Genomic DNA, 7,643 nt, shown 5'->3' with positions numbered 1-7,643 from the left:
TTTGTAAAGGCTACAGTAGAACATTCGCCTCGAGTACGCAGTCAGAAGAAAAGCAGTTTGGATTGCTGTTGGTTTGCAGGTTAGATATAATCCAGTTTGGTCCAGACAACAACAAAAAAAAAACGCATCATGCTAAAAATGTATTATTTAGTCATGTCCGAGTTTGACCTGTTTTATAATGAATCGTGTATGGTAGCAGTAGAGGTGGTAGAATAAGCTACTGGGTTTTCCCAACATTAAAGACATTGTTTCTCAGTGCCTTGGTGGATTGATCTGAAAATGTGCAATGTGTGTATGGCTTCATAATGGTGGGGGTACCAAAACACACAGTTACATATTGTCATAGCAAAGTATTCCCCTAAAACCCTGAAAACTATGGCTATTGATAGATCTGTGAGCAGAGTAATTTGCGAATGCACATTGGTTTGATTAGGCAAACACCTTTCTTGTACTAGGGTTCTTTTTTATAGGACACCATAAAGCAAAACATTGAACGTTGTCAAATAATTTTACTATGCAGTTATAATTTGTTATCCAGCATTATCCAGCAAACTCCCGAGGCACCTTGATTGAAGAATCCACAGACGTCCTATTGGTGAACCGTTAATGCAGATTTCATTGTTTGTTCGAGAGAGTTTTGATACAGCAGGATCACAATTAGTAAAATGATGGCTAATCATGTTAACATAAAACTTGACCCTGGCCTGAAGACCACAAGAGTCTTTTGTGCAGCCAATGAAAAAGGGATTTGCATTTGCAGCCTTTTTTTCATTCTTTCTTTCTCTTCTCCATCACATTGCATTTGAAGAGTGAAATGGGGAGGGCAGGGCAGGGGGGAGAGAGAATAGAGAGACCCCAGGCTGGTGTTGAAATCCCTGGGTGGTCAATTTGACTTTGAGATGGTATCCAAAGGCATCACTGCTCCCATTTCAAAGCCAGACCCTTAATCTATTTGGCTTGCAGATGCGACTTGTGCAGCAGCCCCAGAAGCCAGGACAGAAGGAGCTTATTTAGTTATTTAGTGAGATGGTGACAGTTCCCAAACTCCAAGGAAGAGCTTTTAATTCCACCTGCGTGGCCGTGGAGCCGTGGTTCTCAAAGCCCCCTACTGACTGTTTGCTTTTAAAGGACATCCCAGGGAGAGCTATTAGTTTTATTATTTCATAGGTCATGTGCTTAGTAGTTGTCCTAAAATGGTTGGTAGCGTATACTAATAAAAACACTCACTTTGTCTATTTGCTAAGGAGTGGAATCAGTCTGCTATCGAGAAGAGTTTGTTTGGGTTCTTGTAAACGCCATTCATTGACGTTAAATACTTGTCAAAAAAAAAAAAAAAAAAGATTGTTTAAAGCAATGATAGGAAAATTGACTAAGTACACTGTATTATTTTTATGGTAAAAAAACAAAACAAAAAAAACGCATTTAATAAAACTTTGTGTTATAATGCTTTCTCTTGCCATTGTAAAAGCAAAGTGCAGTAAAGCAAGGTGAAGCATAAGTAAGCACTGTAAAGCCCAGTGGGGTATGGTAAAGCATGTTAAAAACTATAGTAAACCATGGTGAATGCAAAGTATAACTATGGAAAAACTGCAAAATGATCGCAAAAGCCAACTGCACTACAAACACGATTTGTGAACTCGGTTTCTTGGGGGGGGTACAAACTTGATGAAAAGAAGAAATATTTTCTGCAGTAACTTCTCATCAGGAGAGGAAAATAGTGCAGCTGTGCAGGTTGTTCTCCAAGAAGGGAAAATAATGTGGTTCTGTTTAAGTTTATATTTTGCACAAAGGATGTAACATGCTTTACTATTTGTTTGTTTAATTCATGTGATTCATCTAATTGCAAAGATGTGGCAGTGCTGTGTTAATGGGATGGGTAAAAATAGCAGATAATATATTGTCCTTAAAACAGCATTCCATGCATGTGTGTGGGCCTCAGAGCTTCCTTTCCCCTTGTCTTCTCAAAGAACGTATTTCTTGCCACGTCTTAAATGGCTTTAGACAGTAGAAATCAGTGGTGTGGGGAGGATGCAAGGGCAAGACAATTGAACTATGGTACTCGCCTTCCTTTGCGTTCTGTGTGAACCCAGTTAATTTACTGAAACTTTGGAAAAAAGTCAATGGTTTTCAAGGGTCTTTATCTAACCACGTGAATCGGTAGGTTCAAGGAGGACTCCCATCTATTGGATAAGATTAAAATAACTTGGAAAAGCGAATGTTGGACAGGGTTGCACAAACCTCTGTGCCACAACCCCTGGGGAAAGTAAGCAAAATACCCCGGGAAAGTCAAATATCCCAGACTGGTTTCATGCTGGGAAAGTCACAATTCAGGTATGTTTTTTTTGCACATTGAACAAAAGAAGCTGAACCTAATTTCTAAAAGCAAACAGGAATCGTGCAAGGCATTCGTTCAAATTCTGTCCTTGGATATGTTCAAATGTAAAGCTTAATCATTTCTAACTAATATTGTACATCAGAGCAGAGTACACCTCTATGAGATCAGGACCCTAATATTTGGGAGTTTAATATCTTTCTAATTTGCAGCGAGGGTGAAATACTTTGTAAAGTACAGCATTGCTTTGGGCATACTCTTTTTTAATTTTTTTATTTTTCCTCTCCTGCGTGCTTAAAAACAAAATACTGTAATGCTAGGAGTCTATGATAAAAGGTTTGTTAAGATAAAATGCAAAGAACTTATGTTCTTCCATGTAAGGCGACTGACAGACACACCTTACAAGACTCGAACAATGCATTTTGACTGAGTAACTTCAAAGCTTGCATTGTGTGAATTGGAGAGGTTGATTGGGAGAAATAATTTGGCATTCATCACTTGACCTGGAAAGGGTGTTACTGACTTTTTAGGAGTGTTTTCTCAAAAAGGGGAAAACAGTTGCAGGTGAATTAACCCCCTTCCCATAATTCATGGAACTGGTATATTTAACCCTGTCCTTTTCTGACCAATACAGCAACAAAAGTAGACCAAGAATAATAAATAGCAAAGTATGTGGAGCCATTCAGCAGATGCCTTGCCTGTTGCAGTGCAGAGTTGGCGTTACAGTCATTTCATTTGTAGCTGGCCAGAAGTCCCCTTTGCAGGTTACGACCTGGAGAAGACATCTATAAGAGGTGAAAGGGTTAAAGGAGAAACTGCTAATGCTGCTGCACTAATTCGCTCTCTGTAGCAGGAATGCAGGTTAAACAGCTCTTTCTAGGTTAGCATCTCCTTACACAAACCTTTGTGGTTGTGGGGCTGTTTGCTTTGGTAAGACCCATCAGAGATGATTCAGATTGCCAGGACTGAAATGAATAAACAGGAATTTACTCTGCCTGGTTCACTGATTAAAAAGGCTTTGTTTGCATTCACCTGGGAACCTGAATGGAGACTTCAGGCACAGATGGATGGAGTGAGCCTAAGATCACAGCCCACGCTGGGTCTGTAGCATTTCAGGTGGTGTGGCCCTGCCTTTTAGGAGTTGCAATTTTAGTATTTGTACTGTACGTGGTTGGTAGACCTGAAGGTAGCATAACAGGTTTCTCATTGGCTGCATCATAAGAGAGGAATGTGTCAATTTTGGTGTGGGACTGAAATATTTGCCAGAATCCAAAGGAATAATGCTGTTCTCATGTATGGTAGGTCATTCTCAAGGTTCACTGCAACCACCAATGAGAGAAGGAATGCCGATGAGAAGCGGAAATGAGTATCAGATGCCCTTCAAAGTGCGTAATGTGTGCTAGATAGGCATGAAGTCATTGTGTCGAAATGAAAGGGGAGGGGGCAGAGTGGGATAGGACTTTGTGTCACAAGTTGATGGGAAAGGCATTGCCTTATAATTCTGTCTTCACAGTTAATGGGATCAGTGTGACCTTATAAAAACATTTCCATTATCTGATCCTTTCTTTTGAACGTACATCAGTGGGAGACAGCAACTGGAGGTGACGTTTCTGATGCTGCCTGTTCCTAGCAACACTCTTAGACGCTGGAAGGGAGAAAACAAAGATTACACCCATATCAGATGTTGGGAAGGAAGCATTGTTTTTGCATTGTCCTAGCCAGCTAACCGTGAGACAGTGAAAAGACTGCAATGGTGTCATAGCTTAAGGAAGCTGGCCATGTGAGTTGTGAATGTAAACAACTGGGAAGAAATCAAATGAAACCATCTCATTGTAAATCCCCTTTACAAGAGTCTCCTGTATACTGAGCTGGGCTGGAGTCTACGTGGTAACCTTTCAGAATTAAACAATATGCAATATTCTGCAAAACAGGAACGCTGACTTTTATCACAGTCCTTACTCGCAAAGGGCCCAGCTATGTTTTACACAATGGCTATTGCTTTGCAGTATTGATTTAACCCTTTTAAACAAGGCTGCTGCCTTTATAAGCCCTTAGTATTGTGCATTACCACGTTCACTTCATACTTTTCTAATGGGAGAGGTATGCCTAATCGTACACATTGTTTCTATTATTGATCATTCCCAGAGGGTATAGATCTTTTTGAATTACATTTCCTTTGTGGCTGATATGATCTTGACTGATGTAGAATTGGTACCGGGTTAGGGAATTCACATTGAACTATGTAGCTTGTAGGAACTGCTTCATACCAGCCTAAAACAATTATACAAGAATGAATAAACTGCTTAAAACAGCAGTTAGCTATCAGGGTGCATTCCTTTGCGTCTTGTTGAAGAGTGGCAGTGTCTGCTTCGCTCTTCCAGTGTCTTCGCCCTCCACCCACTTTTCCGGCTTTTAGCCAGCTCAGTTGTATATGTTATGACTAAGTTTTAAATAATCACTGACAACACCACCTTTGATATAATTGCAAACATGGCAAAGCAGTCATTTTTACAGGTACTGCCTGTGTAATGCCACGTTAGTTTGAGCCAACGCTGAGAATTCAATGACGAGTCGAGAGACCAGCAATCTTTTGACAAGGCACATTTCCTGACTGCCTTTTGTGATTCCACTTGAATTGTTGCCAGATGAAAAAAGAAAAAAAAAGAGAGAAACTTAATTTCCCATGGGTGCCTTGCCTTTTTTTTTTTTTAAAACAGTAAATATTGCCGTGCCATAAAACATGCGTTTAGCATTGGAGCTTGACCGCTAACAGTGACTGTTTTGTGTGATCGATATAAAAAAATGGTATTTTTGTAGCTTGTTCTCTGTGCTGCTGCACAAGAGGGATTGTGTTGCATTGTTTGCTGTCCAAGCTTAATGTTGCAGTTAGATGTCAATTTGAGCCATTTCAGCTTTTACTATGATCTTGATTTGTTACACCTTCAGCTTAAGAGGGCATATTGCAGATGTCACAAGCCCTGGTGTGACAGAGGAGCAAAGCCTAAAAGAGCCTGGATTGTTTTCAATAGAAGTACTTTCTGTAACACTACAAGTATTCCTGCTACCCCAAGTTCAATACATGGTTGTTCCTTATGCCTCCAATACATAATCCTTCACAGAGAAGGGTTAGTGGAGAGCATTCTTTTGAGACAGAGTAAGGCAGGATATTGAGCGTGCTATTACTCTCCATTGATGTGTTTATGTCAACAAGAAGAGATTCATTGTACACAAAAAGGATTTTATGTCCACACTCGACACATGACTTCACTGATGACTAATGTCTTGCATTTGGTAATATTTCTCTATGCTGTTCTAGAAGGAACATAACATTAATGATGGCATTGCTTTTGTGTGTGTGTAATATTAGGATGTGCTGTGTTTCCAGTTTGACACAGCAGCATTGCAGTATCCTAGAGCCCCTATTTATCTTGTGAAGCACAATATTTTTAAGGAGCTCTGTGGGAGGGTAAATTCAAATGTCAGATTCTTCTGTAGGAACCCCAGCCCCAAAACGAAGACATACTGTATTCTAGTGTTCACTGTATAATTCCAGTTGTACCACATTGCTTTTAAATTACCGTGGTTTGTATTTAACATGCAGGTCCATTATTTAACCCCTATTGTTGTTTTCTATTTTAGGAATGCTAGTGGTGATTGTTCTGCTGTTAATTGTTATTGTGGTAGTCACGGTCTGGCCAACAAGCCAATGAAAGTAGAATGGATGCTGCTACTCTACACCATTCTGCGTGATTGGCTGGTAATGGAATGAAGACACTGCGAGGAACTGGAACTTCCTTCTCCACATACTTTATTTTTCCTTTAAAATCCATGTGCGAAATTGAAGGAAACGACAGCTGTGCAAACAAGCAATAAAGATTATTCCGTGTTCCCTTAAGTATCAAAACAGTTTCCCGTTTCTGAATCATGGAAACCAGCAAGCATCTCCCAGAGCCGTGCGTTTCATATTTAATTCAAAAGAGAGAGTGTTTCCTGTGTGTGACAGCGCAGTGACGTCAGAATCCGTTTTTGCGGTTTGCTTTGTAGTTGTGACGGCAGCCTGATTTCATAGGCTGTTAATAACTTTTTCTTGTGCAGCACTGAAATTCACTGTTACGTACGAAGAGAGTTTTTCAGATCATGACTTTTATTAATATCCTAGAACATACGAATGCTGTATAAATAACAAACACATTCACTAATGGAAGGAAATGACTAATAAATTACATTCATATGTAACAAAAGTATTCATATGTGTGATTTGTTCAGTTTACTGTAGTGAAATTAACTACCGTATTAAAATGTATTTATCCTGTGTTCTTTTTTTTTTTTTTTTTGCCTGGCAGATAATTTTAAAAGGTACAAGTATAATATAGAGGATTTGGTAAACTCTAAGTATAAAACAGATTTTTCTTTTTTGTCGACTTCTTCCCAAAACTGGCTTTTGCAAGGTCTTTTATTTTCTAAAAAATTCTTTTTTTGCACAACACATGTAAAAAAATTTTTGAAAAATATATTATATTTTTTAATCTTATATAACCATATATCTATATATAATATATCTATCAGAAATATATATATATAATTATAGATAGTATATAAGAAAAATATATATATATGTATGTCGTCAGCAATCAGGCTGCAACTTCAAACATCTGATCATATATTCTTTTTGTATGACTTCTATATACAGTAGAAGTCATACAAAAAAACATATCAACAAGAATGAATTATTGACTTCTATAACGCTAACAGGAATTGTTTCTTTTTTAAATCTGCCTGTAAAAACTGGTGTGAGTTAGATGAAACTCACTGGGGTGTTTATTGTTTCTTTTGACTTAAACTGGTAAGGTAAAATATTATTAGGCGTGTGTCAATCACTCAGTGCCATCATCTATATATAGCGACTTCATTAAGAAAATGAGTTATGAGTGGTAACATTAGAGACGAAACTGCTCCCGTCCCCCTGCTGTAAAGAGTAAACAGGTACAAAAGCATGTGTGAGGGTAAAGTTTACAGGAGTTTTATTGAACTGAATTCTGGGTTTAGTACAACCAGGTTTAATCCTTCTGGTTTAATCACAACAATCTAACAACAACAAAAGACAAACTAAAATCCACAATGTTTCATGTGTCATTAAATATATTCATATATAATTACCATAATATATTAGTATGCATCGTAGAGAAACATTGCAGAATTATGCATTGACCACCACTAAACATTTACAATTCAACGTAGGAGCAGAGAGAAAGAGTCCAGCGGGTCCTTGTGTCTGTCATAAAGATCCGTTTAGAAGAGTCTTTCTTTTGAA

Source organism: Polyodon spathula, chromosome 20, assembly GCF_017654505.1.
Source record: "Polyodon spathula isolate WHYD16114869_AA chromosome 20, ASM1765450v1, whole genome shotgun sequence".
NCBI lineage: Eukaryota > Metazoa > Chordata > Actinopteri > Acipenseriformes > Polyodontidae > Polyodon > Polyodon spathula.
The sequence above is the reverse complement of the archived record's forward strand: the minus strand, read 5'-3'. Positions refer to the sequence as shown.